Source organism: Panthera tigris, chromosome F2 (genome assembly GCF_018350195.1).
Source record: "Panthera tigris isolate Pti1 chromosome F2, P.tigris_Pti1_mat1.1, whole genome shotgun sequence".
Taxonomy (NCBI): domain Eukaryota; kingdom Metazoa; phylum Chordata; class Mammalia; order Carnivora; family Felidae; genus Panthera; species Panthera tigris.
In genome coordinates this window covers 54,324,707-54,338,075 of record NC_056676.1, presented here as the reverse complement: position 1 = coordinate 54,338,075, position 13,369 = coordinate 54,324,707, and the positions used below count along the sequence as shown (strand labels likewise).

At 36.3% G+C, this 13,369-nt stretch overlaps 1 long non-coding RNA gene across 1 annotated transcript; it reads left to right on the top strand.

Moving 5' to 3' along the window:
• Positions 1-8,067: 8,067 nt before the first annotated feature.
• LOC102964096 lies at positions 8,068-12,668 on the top strand. The gene is made up of 4 exons (XR_444054.3): positions 8,068-8,213; positions 9,188-9,317; positions 9,958-10,091; positions 12,408-12,668. It is a non-coding gene; the product is annotated as an uncharacterized LOC102964096 (long non-coding RNA).
• The last annotated feature ends 701 nt before the right edge of the window (positions 12,669-13,369 follow it).

The following is a 13,369-nucleotide window of genomic DNA, read 5'->3' as shown; positions in this document are numbered from 1 at the left end:
CCTGGAGCTGTCATAAATTTCCTGGAAAAAATTAATGGCTACCTTTGCAGTAATAAGATTAAGAAGAAGAAAAATAGCTGACAATTTCTGAGAATTTAGGAAGTGTTAGACGCGATTCTCAGTATTACACATGAAATAATTCAGTTAATCCTCACAACAACTGTGTAGAATTATCCCCATTTGACAAAAAGGAAATTGTGGAGTCAGAATAAGTGACGGAGACAAGGTTCAAACCCAAAAGCCTGGCTCCAGAATCCCTGATCTTGACCATTATACATGCTGTCCTCAACTCTTCATTTGAAGAGTGACACTGAACTCAACCATTATACGTGTTGTCTTTCAACTCTTCATTTCAAGAGTGACATTGAAATCACTATGTAAGCAAGCTCTGAAAAGAGAAAAATATTGAATATAAATTCATTTCCTATTCCTCTTATTTTGAAAATAAAGCAAAAGGGGTAAACAAAGAGCTAGAGAAAAATGAAAGAGGGCTTCTTATTATCTCATCCTCTGTACAATTTTCACAAAAGTTCTTGCTAGTCATCTCAGGTTTGTATTGAATAATCAACTTTTTCCAAAACCTCTTCCACATACAAGTCTCACTCAATTATGTAAGGTAAGAAAAAAAGTTAGGTAGACATTCTAAACCCTATTTTGCAGATAAGCAATGTATCCATATAAATACATAGACAGAGATATAAGGAACCTAAGATCTCAAATCCACATTGTCTTTGACCACACATCCCTCCATAAAACACCTCTCAGTGATGTGTATGCATAAAGACCAAGGAGAGGTAGAGAAATACTTATTAGCTGGGGTTTTGATTCCAAACTCTAATTTAGTTCCCTGATATATTGGCTGGACCACAAAGAAAACTACATTTGCCATAGCAGGAGGTAGACCCACTGCTGGAAACTAAATCAGGCTGAACATCCTCCTTCATCCTGTTACCGCTAAATTCACAACCGAATCTTTGATCTTACATTGGATGACAAGGTGTATTAGACTGCCTCCTTATGTTACCATTGCTCTTATACAGTCCCTGGGACCAACGAAATGTGAACTACCATCTTTCAAGACTTTATTTATATCTCTTTTATAATACCTTCCCAAAATGTGCCAAGATAGAATAATTCAATTAAACTTATCCCAAGGTCATTCTTTTAAGTTGAGAATTCACCTCATGTTCTACTTCCCTGCTAAAAAAAAAAAAAAGCTCAACTAACTTGCCCAACCAATCTTTTTTTTTTTTTTTTTTTTTAACGTTTATTTATTTTTGAGACAGAGAGAGACAGAGCATGAACAGGGGAGGGTCAGAGAGAGAGGGAGACACAGAATCTGAAACAGGCTCCAGGCTCTGAGCTGTCAGCACAGAGCCCGACGCGGGGCTCGAACTCACGGACCACGAGATCGTGACCTGAGCCGAAGTCAGCTGCTTAACTGACTGAGCCACCTGGGCGCCCCTTGCCCAACCAATCTTAGCAGACAGGGAGATACAATGTGAGCCAGCTGACAGAAAGCCCTAAGTAACTGGATGCCTATGAAACAAAATGTTCTAAACTTTATTCCTTGCTGTAAAATTTAACCATGTAATCTCTTTTGTATGATCAAGCTCAACTTTATTTATATAGAGAATAAAATCTAACTGTGGGCTTTGTCTATAATTTCAAGGTATCTGAAAGAATTACCTTTCATTTCCTCCAATAAACTCCAGATTACTAGATATCTCAATAATAAAAAATCAGTATAAATTTTCACGTGATGATTTCTGCAAACTCTATATACATCCCAACTAACATGTTTAAATAGGTGTTGTTATCCTTATTTTAAATTTTTTTAACTGAGAATCAAAAAGTTCAAATTACTTATAAATCCATACAACTAATCTCACCTCAAATCTATTATTTCCTTTTCATAATGCTGCCTCAATCGAGCAACATAATAATCCCTTTATTTACTCAGTTACTTATCTCTCCTCCTCTATTGAATTAATGAACTGAAAAACATATTCCCAACCACAATGTTATAAATGGAAGAAGGCCAGCCCCTCACCTTTGTGGCATCTAAAACACTCTAGGAAACAACAGGAAACTAGATTTAGCTGTTTTCATAGCAAACATAAAAACTATAATAATATTCTAAATTTTGAAAATGCCCAATAAGAGGATACATGTAGTTTTTTTTTAATTGGTTCTAATCTGTGATTTCAGATTATTCTTTCAACCAGTATTCTGATGTTTTCCGGTTTCTTAATAATGAACTCTATTTTAATATTAGGAAGTTAATTCATTTTTTAAAGTCAGTTTAATTTAGTAAAGAAGCTCATCATAAGTTTCCATTTTATCCTGACTCCATTAATGACTCATTTGGGGTACTGTATAGGGCTTTTCCATGAAATATCATTTCCTGTGTATTTTATAGGGCCAAGAGTATTTCTCTCAGTGACACCTAGTCATTGAACATTTCACTTCCAGTCTTGATAGATCATCAGTCTTCCAACTTAGAATCTTCCAGCTCTGGACTGATCTTCAATGTCAAACTCTAATGACTTTATGTGGATGGTTTTCTTCTTTCAATAACAAGGAGTGTATTGTTCTTAGACTTAGTTTTACATATGCTCTCATTCCATCTAAGACTTCTGAGTCAAGCTAAGCATCTGCATTTATTCTCTAGTCACAAAGTGTTTCAAAATATGAAGATGACTCAAATAAGATAATATCTTTATTCTCTACATAGCTACCAATTTCTGTCTAGGTAGTATAAAGATTCACCCTTCATGGCCTCTAATGCTTTTTGAAAAAAAATAAAGTATCAATATAGAGGAAGCACTTTCTGTCTTTAAAAAGTATTATCTAGCTTGTAAATTGTAATGTTCCTTTGGGAATTGAAAAAGAATTGGGGAGTTTCCAAAATCCCACTTAGTTTGAGAAGTAGGCAGTGCAAATCTACTCTCTTAAATGGAGTATTTGGACATGAATTTCCTTAATTGAAGGTCTATATCCAGGACATATTAAGAAGGGACTGAAGTTTGATGACACAATACTATACTCTCCAAGAAGAAACTTCTAATTAGAAATCTCCCTACAGGTAAGAGGGGGCTTAATTATTTTGAAACTTGCTCATTTTATGATGTCCCAGGATGCAATTGCTTTTCTTAAATCAGTTCATAAAGTCTCCTTCAGCTTAAATTTGGTTAAACCAGTTTTATTTAAAAAAATTCAAAAGGTGATTTTATATGCATAAAGTTAATTTTAATGCATTCTAAAGCTCTTCTAATTCATTCCAAATTTAGCAACAAAAGTAGAGCAATTTTATTTGTGAAGGCTATTTTAAAATGTAGTATAGTATATCGTATCTAAGAATATAAAATTTTAATAAAGAGTCAAAACAACTCTATTGACATTTATGTAGGTCCTGCATAATAAGTATTTTCTAACTAAACAAATAAAATGTATTAGCTCTGAAGAGTTTCTCCCAGTAATTATGAAAGAAATGGAGGAAATTAAACTCCCCAGTTTTAGAGTGGGAGGAATATATTGTTCTTGGAAATTGTCCATCTTCTTCCTGCTGTTCAATTAATTCCCTACTTTCTTTCACTTTTCCTATCTTCTTTTATAATATTCATATTTTCTTCATATAAGTTATCTTGTTCTCTCTTTAGTTCTTGATCTTTCCATAATCTGTATGTTTGGGAAATGTAGACTTAAGCTTCATTAGTGGTTCCAGGTGGAGATTTTGTTGTTACTTAGAGACGCATGGTAGAATGTTATATTTAAAGACAGATGGCAACAATCATATGAACACTCCATGTGGCTGGTTCTCTGTATCCATCAATTTGCAGCTGAGGAGGCTAGTTCAAGCATCTGCAATAATTGGTAGAAGAGAAAATAAAAATGGAGAAGACTAGACATTTTCACTAATTAAAGATGTGGTTTTTATTTGCTGTGACATCAAAATATACTGAATTTGAAAGTTCTTCAGATGGCTGTGGTGTAAAGCACATCTACAGAGAAGCAACTATTTTCCAAATACATATTGCTTATTTCTTCAGAGTAGAAATTTTAACTGGGAGCTATGACCATATACAGCCATCTTAATGCTTTATGGTTCTGGCAAATGCAACTCCCTATCATATAGGATTGCTTCACAGCTTGACTACAAATGTGATAGGTTAAAAACCAATAATATCACTCAGAGACCCTCCCTTCTAGCAGTCATCATCTTCATCTTAAAATTTTGCTACTGCTGTTAGATGTATATTTCTACCCCTCAAGACCATGTGCCTTTCAAAAATTCAAGAATCTAATCCAAGCAAACAAACTTCCATTATTTCTGAGACTTACCAAATTGCACTTCATCTTCAGAATTCTGTTCCATCTGTGAAGTCCTAACTACAAGCAAGGCCTCTCCAACAAAGCTTCTGCTCCAGTTACCAGACTCATTCCAAAAATAGGTAGGTTTCAAGAATCACTCACACTGTAAGTTGAGCGATCCTGGATCCTCCAGCCTGGAGTGCAAGAACACATATACTCACACAAAACTGTAAGGACTAATTGTAATTTGTACCAAATGTAATCTGATTATAATACACTAAGTTTATACACAGATATATAAGCATGCATTTATACACACACACACACACACACACACACACACACACGTAAGGGGTCAGTTATTGTCAATTATTTCAAAATCCTTTTTAAAAAAGGAAGAAAGCTAACTTTAAACACTGTGGCAGACACATCCAAAGGAAACCCCCAGTAAGTCATTTTAGGATGTATGGTCCACTCCTCACTTGCATAATCCCTTCCCCTTCTTTGTGGGTGGGACCTATGACTAGCTTCTTATCAATGAAATATAGCAAAGGTAATGGATGCTATTCTCCTAACTATGTTACATAATGTGACCAAGTTGATGGATGTCACTCCCTTGATAACTCTTAACCAACTGAATTAATTAAGTCTCCAGGTACAATCACAGGTCCAACTGACACTTTGATTTCAATCTGGTTAGACCCTGAACAAAGGACCCAGATAACACATGCCTGAGTCCTCACACAGGAAAACTGTGAAATAATAAATATGGGATGTTTTTATCTCCTAAATGTGTGGTAATTTGTTACATAGCAATAGAAAACTAAAACATATATGTACATAAACTCATTTTGAATTATTTTATGACAACTTTCTTAATTTTAATCTTCTTAATTTAAAGATCTCCCTGCATATCAAACGTGTTTTTAAAACACCCACATCACACACTAAGAATATTTTTGCTGTGAAAGTTTTAGAAAGTATTTTCATAATTTTATGTATTTGAGGACAAATATTCCATCTTTCTTATTATTATGCTATCCTAAGATATAACTGTTGGGTGAAATTGCAGCCAGACAAGTAATGTGATGTTATGTTTTGTGGATATTTCATTAAGTATTAATTCCTTTTGACTCACAGGGGTTTCTTTCATATTCTAGAGCTAATAGATCATTTTTTAGGTGACACATTTATTTGTGGATCTTCTGAAAGTTTATAGCCCCAGGAACTGTGCCTATATTACATAATAGATAAAATGGCCCTGCACACACACACACAAAATTCTAAAAATAAAAGACAAAGTTGAGAAATCCAATTTTCATTATATTTCAATAAGGATTTAGTGAAACTTTTAGCAAACTTTGGCTGAGCAAAAAATTTCCCTGATAGTTCTGTTCTTATCCTCCTTTTTTTTCATGGTCTGATTTGTTGTCCTTGGCAGATCTTTTGTGTTCCCTCTTGATCTTTGTCCTATGCAGGTTTGTACTGGAATGATAACACAGTAGCAAAGGCATTTCATTCTTCCTGAATATCATGCTCAAAAATCATCTCTCTAAGAGTTTTTATGAACAATATGCTTATAGCTCCAGCTGCTCCCAGTCCTATTAGTTAACACACAGACCTGTTCGAACATTAAAGGGACACACATCTTGTCTCCTTCAATTCTCTTAAAAATCATTGCCTCAGGGAGCCTGGGTGGCTCAGTCAGTTAAGTGTTTGACTTTTTTTTTTTTTTAATTAATTTATTTTGAGACAGAGAAAGAGCAAGTGGAGGAGGGACAGAGACAGAGAGGGTGATAGAGAGAATCCCAAAAGTCTCAAACTCAGGAACCATTAAATCATGACCTGAGTCAAAGTCAGACACTTAACCAACCGACCCACCCAGGTGCCCCAAGTGTCTGACTCTTGATTTTGGCTCAGGTCATAATGTCATGTTCTCGTGAGACTGAGCCCCATGTCAGGCTGTGCACTGGAATTCTCTCTCTCCCTCTCTGTCCCTCCCCCTCCCCTTTGCTTTTACACTCTTTCTCTCAAAATAAATAAATAAACTTTAAAAAAAAGAGAGAGACAGAGTAGTAAAGGTATTTGAAGTACAACTTGAAGGAACAAACCATGGCAGAAGATTGCCAGAAAGTGCCAGAAGGTATTTGTTACATTCTAAAAAAGGATGGCTGGATATGTTTCTCCATATGTCATTAAGAGGCATGCATTTCTTTTGGTTTTAATACCAAGTCACATATGGAGACAAACACTGATACCATTTTGGGCAATAGAGACAAGGGTGGCAAAACATCTTCTCTATCAAATTTTCAAGCAAAGATATGAATAATAGGGTCTTAAAACACTTTATTTTCTTTAAATTGCATACGCTCTTGATAAAGATTAAATATTCTACTACATCAAAAACCTTTGATAATTCTACAATATCAATCATTTGTCACATTATTATAATTGGCATGAAAAGGCAGGATAGTGTAATGACTAGTCAGCATGAATACTGGAATCAGATAAATGTATTAGCACCTCCGTTTACCAGTGGTGAGCCCCTTGATGAGCTGATTAAACTCTTAAAGGCTTAATTTCTTCATTGGTAAAATATAGGAAATAACACCATTTTCATGGTGAAGAATAAGTGACATATCATGTAGGGTTTTTCATAGGTCCTAGTACATAGTAAGTGTTCGATATATATTAGCAATTATTATTATATAATTCAAATATTCTATCTTTTTTTTAAGTTTATTTACTTATTTATTTTGAAAGAGAGAGAATGAGTGGAGGGGCAGAAAGAAAGAGGGGTGGACAGAGGATCTGAAGTGGGTTCTTCACCGACAACAGAAAGCCTGATGTGGGCTCAACCTCATGAAACCGCAAGATCATGACCTGAGCCAAAGTCAGACACTTAACTGACTGAGCCACCCAGGCTCCCCTCAAATATTCTGTCTTATAGGAGAAATTACATTTTATATTTAGATACAACCTCATTCCAAAAATCATGTCATTTTCAAAATACATGCAGCATATGAAGAGGGTAAAGTGAGGAAATCATGAAGAAAAGGAAAACACAGAAACAGTCAGTTAAATATAGTTGTCAGGTTAAAATACATGTCATAAAGTCATACAGACTTTGCTAAATATGAACCATGGATTTAACTCAGAGCTGCCTAGAAGCTAGTGTGAGGAGGAAAACACAACCAGTTACATGACTTTTAAAAAAACAGAAAGCTGTGTTTAAAAGAAACCCAAATAATCTGAGAAAAATGTGTCAACTCTTTAGGTCCTCGTAAAAAAGGACACTATGTGAGGTGTAAACAATTTCCTCTATTACTTTTTTACAGTACAACAAATAGGAAAGAGTTTTGATTTTCTTATAATATCCCTCAAATTTGGTTACTGGGATACCATTAAAATGCAGTTTAGTGAAAACAATTTTTAAAAAGTACAGCTTGGATGAATGACTTTCTGATGAGAAACAATACACCAGTAATTAAATCTTAGTAATAACCAACTTTGGGTAGTACTTTGAAATTCATGATTATTTCTATTTCCCAGAGCTAGATGTAACAAGTATAGTCATCCTCATTTTACAGATATGGAAACAGGTAGACTCCAAACAGGCTCAATGATTTGCCCAGAGTTATGTAGGAGAAAAATAACAGAGTGGAGACTGTTTCTTAATCTCATGGCCCTTTCTTCTCTAATCCTGTTTCCTTTTCACAGAAGCACTGTTATGAAATGGCCAAACCATTGGCAAAGCACAGAAAGGACTCCAGCCTCTGTGTCTCGGGGACAACAACCCTCTTCGACAGCCTTGTTTTGATGTACAAACACCAGACTGGAAAGTCTCCATGAAGCAGAGCTGTTTCTACGATAGTAAAAACTTGGAGGACTTCCCAAAGGTCATTCTTATAGTGCAAGTCACTTATAAGCCATAAGAAAATAATGATGTTTTTTATTTTCATAGCACTTTACATTTCTCAAGCACTTGCATATAATTGTAGTTTCGTAGCACCGGCCCCTTTAAGCAAATCAATGTATTCACAGCAATGACATGTGCCTCAAGCACACGTTTTGCAGAAAGCTGCAGGTGAAGCAAGAAAAAATAAAATCTGATCATGGGCATTCTGAAACGAGATCTTCTTGCACAGAAAAACCATAATTGGTGAATAGATGGCACAGAAATTACTCACATGTTGAAATAAAATAGTACATAGCGCTTTACCAGTTTGTAAGCTGATATTTCATAGCGTATGAATGAAGAAGTGGCAGGAGCAGGCAGAGTAAAATTTTAAAGAGGAAGAAAAGCTAATAACCCGTGTTCAGACCTCAAAAGAGATAAAAGATCCCAATTGCAGCTTGAAAAGTTATACCGCTTGTTTTAAATGCAGCCCACAACGAAGGGCAAGATCGGGCTTTAGGGAAAATATTTGCTACATTCTTAAATTATGGAATATTCTGGTTTCCACAGGATGCAAATATTTGGTCTGTCAATAATTAAGTTTCTGTGTTTCCTGTAGGCAGTTGGTGCAGGGATAAGAGGTGGTGTGTGAAATTCAACAGTTACTAAAATTGAGCATCTTGGAATGAAAATGGGCTTTTAAATTTTATTATCTAATATAGTTCTGAATATGGCAATGACCTAAGGGTTATGAATATGGAAAACGTCTCATTTTGAGTCTAACATTTTGATCCTAGCATCTCATCTTGTTCCCCGAAAATAACATAATCAGGTTGAAAAAATATATGCAGAGCAAAGATTAGCCAATTTTAACTAATGCTTTCTGGAAATGGCGCATAGTGGAAAAAAAGGGGATTTCATCATCTGGGTGACGTGTGCCTGGTGACAGAAACCTGACTTCTCTGATTACCACAGGCTTCCATCTGGTGGCAAAGCAGGCTCCTTCTTCATCTTCTTTGGCTGAGATCTCAAACCAGTGTCTTTTGGGAAAATGTCTTGAAAATAAGCAATCCACCAAAATCATTACCTCTCAGAATAAGACAAGGTAAAAATTTTCTTTATAGTCAATCCACTAACAATGACCTTTTTTTTTTTTTTTTTTTTTTAATTTTTAAGGTTTCAAGCAAGAAAACAGAACTGCTACTAAAATTGTGTCTGGGAATTATTCTTTTGCTATTCAGGGTGTAGGCTCAATTTTAAAAAAAGATAAGTTGAGTTTATACTTAGACAATATTCAGCAAAATATGTACTCAGCATATAGCAATTACTCATGATAATTAGCCTTCAGTACCAGACCTCGGTCCTATATTTAATATGAGGCAATAGGAATATCATTTGTTTCCTTTTTATCATCTTCTCCTGCTTCGTTCCTTTGTTCCTTTTGTTTGCTTTATTTATGAACATAGTTATGTAATTAACAAGAAGTAAATTTATAGAAAATTTAATAGTTTTTAATCTAAAAATCTGGTTCCAGAGGTGATAGAAAAGTTCATTGAAACACATTTGGTTCATTTTTTTACTCAAAAATCATTTTGGCTGCCAAATATTCTTTTGACATATGATACGACTTCTTTGTCTAAATTCAGGCTCTGCTCCTATGATAACTTAAGCACGATGCCTTCCTTTTCCTGCCACTGAAACAGGTGCTGGGGATGCTTTGTATGACTGTATCCTTGTCCCCACAGCCCCTTGACTGGAATGATGAAGTGCAGGTGACAACAAAGAACTGGATGACATTCTCTAGACTTTATTTCATTGGAATCAATAGGAAACAGTGGCGGTAAAGGGGAACATATTTACCCCACTTCTAGGTTCTGAGGTAAGAAAGTTAGAAGAAAACACCTCCTCCATTTAAAAGGATTGAAGGAGGTAAGTGACATCAAGGAAGAGCTAGTTTCTATTAGAAACATAGAAATAGTTCATGTTAGATGTCTTGAGGCCAAGGGATAAGTGAACACCCTCTCAGAAGACTTTGATCAGAACTACCAGTCACTGAAGGACCTCTTCCCTCTTAACAGTGAAGCAGTATTGCAGTCTAGGAAGAGGCAAATCCTCATGGGGTGGGAAGCCAGGATTTACCTCTTTCCTTATTGAGCATGGTATGGTGGCTGAAGAACTTACATCACCGAAGTGGTGAAAGAACTAAATCATTGCAGAATGATCTACTATGGTATTAACATACATATTATTTTCACTAATATATGGTGCTCAAAACAATGAGTGTTACTGTTTCCTTCCCTTTCTCCCAAAAGTTACCAAAACTTGCCCCTCTGCTCTGAGTTCCACTATCTCAGAGAATCTGATATTTGAAAGTAAAATCTTCTGTGCATAAGGAATAACCCCTCGCCCTGGGCTTAGTTTTAGGTGAAGACCCTTGGAGTGAACAGGGATAAAAGGCTGGTGCTGGTACTAGAGACCAGTGAAAGAGAAGTTGTCCTAGACAGGGTAGGGTCTAGGGACTTGGGGAGATAACATACATACAGAGATTATCTCTGATGGATTATCCTTATGGAATACTGATGGAGGCCAAGCACTGATCAGCAAAGGTCTTCAGTGACCAGGCCTATGGTCCATGGACAGGATCTCTAGGGAATGCACTTCTGAGCTTACAGAGAGCATCAGTGCTCTCTGAAGGGAAAAATGGAAAGTAGCTCTTGCAGAAAGAGGAACTATAAGAACTGGGAGGGCCATTCCACCTCCCACATCTTTCTATATGCACACAAGCATCCTTCTTTTCCCCCTCCAAATTTGGAATCCAAGGAGTGAGAAGACACTAAAACATATGACTGAGATTTAATTTCTCACCTCCACAGAGAGTAGGGGCATAGAGATTTTATTTGACTTAAAAAATTAAACCAAAATAACATTTCTTGTGCTGATGTGTGAGGAGGAAATACTTACCTATTACACATATAAAAAGTCCCTGCAAGTTATTTATGTTGGTTATTATTTCAACTCCTCTCAATCTCCCCAGGTTGCTATCAAACCAGGAGGTACTGAAAGTCTACATGTGCCAGTAACAGTGCATATATTATGTGATTTAATCCTCCCAACTTCCCTAAATAAGTAGCATCTCCCCCATTTTTTGAATTGAAAAAATGAGCGCAGACAGATTAAGGAACATGACCAAGACCACACAGATGGTAGGATGCTAACTGGGCTTTAAGTCTAAGGTTGCCTAACGCCAAAATTCATGCTCTTTTATTATGCTAGGCTGCTACAAGAAGAGTATGTGAAAGCATTTTTTAAATGCATAAAATGGTACATAAATGCAAGCATCATTATTATGTTAAAGGCTCTGGGGATCAGAGAGCAGAGGGACAGTATTCTCAAAGCTTTTCTCACTTCCAGGAATAACAAAGGTACCTGTACTTTTGAAGCACATAACTTTGGGAGTAGGATGTAAAGAAATTATATCTCTGTCTTAAAATATTATGAGGTAATGGTCAAATGTCAGGCATTCGGGTAGGCTGTCATTAAAGTAGTTTCAAATCTTTTTTAAATTTAGTTTATTTATTTATTTATTTATTTTTGAGAGAGAGTATGAGAGGAAGAGGGGCAGAGAGAGGGAGAGAGAGAACCCCAAAAAAGCTCCATGCTTCCAGTGCAGAGCCCAACGTGGGGCTCAAACCCATGAACCATGAGATCATGACCTGAGCTGAAATCAAGAGTCAGATGCTTAACTGACTGAGCCACCCAGGTGCCTTTCAATTCTCTTTTTAAAAGTGATTAGATCAGAGACAGTAATAGAACCAAGGTTATGTAAAATTAAATTTACCAGTAAAAATCACTTTCCAACCTAAGCTAAAGGGAAAAAAAATAGGAAAAACCACTCACTTCTGATTGGAAGAAAGTGCGTGGAAATGTGCATTGATTGATCCTCATGGGGAATACACACAAGATCTATCATTGTTCTCACTTCCATCCTGAAAAGACATTTCTGACTTCAGAAAGGTTCATGAAATTGACACAACCTCAGTGAAAGTAAATCTGAGTCTCCGAGAGGGATTCAAAATTGGGTTCCACTTAAGTCTGGAAGTTAAAATTTGGTGTTAGTTAAAACCAAATTTTTATAATAAATGAATGTTACTGTGTTAATATTTTATTAACTCAAGTTATTTTCATTACTTAACAGATGATTAAAAGCCTACAGTGTGCCAGAAGGGAGGCGGAGAGAAAGGGAAGGGGTCGAATAAGGACAAGACTGAGACCCAGACAAGAAGGAGGGAGTCCGAGGAACATATTCCCAGATCATTCCAGAGAAGAAGCCCACGTGGTCAAGACACAGTGTTTTACGATCCAACTTTCACCAACAAAGGTTCTGGAACTAGTTAGCATTATGATTTATAATTAAGAAGGTAGAAGAAAGCAACCAGATGATAGCTGCATACTTGATTGTCAAGTAAGAAATAGTTGATTAACACGAGATCTGTAAATATACACTAACCCCAAGCAGAAAGATGGTCCACTCTCAGGAGAACTGGTCCAGCTAGTCAAATAATACATAGTTAAGGTCAGGACTCCAGTTCTAGAGAGGAGGGGACACCAGAGAAGGACACTACTTAGAATGAGTGAGATGGGAACATGGGTCAATACCCAGACCTGGGACTGGACCAAAACAGTGAGAAGAGGAAAACAGGTGAGGATGTTTGATCTTCTGACCTACTCATACACCCAGAGTTCTTCCCTTGTGTACCAGATCCCAAGTCTATGGGTAGAAAAAAACTTACTGGAGTAGAGAAGGGAGCATGGTACAGGGATAAAGAAATTGAAATCAAGAGCCCAGTGGTCATTACTAGAACACTAGATTTATTCCAATCTCCAATCAGCCATGGAGAAGATGGAGGAAGATAGAGAAAAGAGAGCCTTGGTGAAGATGTGGATGTCATGCACAAGGTCTGTGAAAATTCCTTCACTTTTCCAGGGAGAGTGAGTCTATGCCAGAAACCATCAGAGGGTCAGCTTGGAATAGCTGGAAAAGACAGAAGTTGAAAAGAAACATATTACACCGAGTAAAATAAATACATTTTAAACCATCTCATCTCCCTTTCAGAAATTGCTCATGTTAGATCCTATATTCATTTAAACTAAACTTCA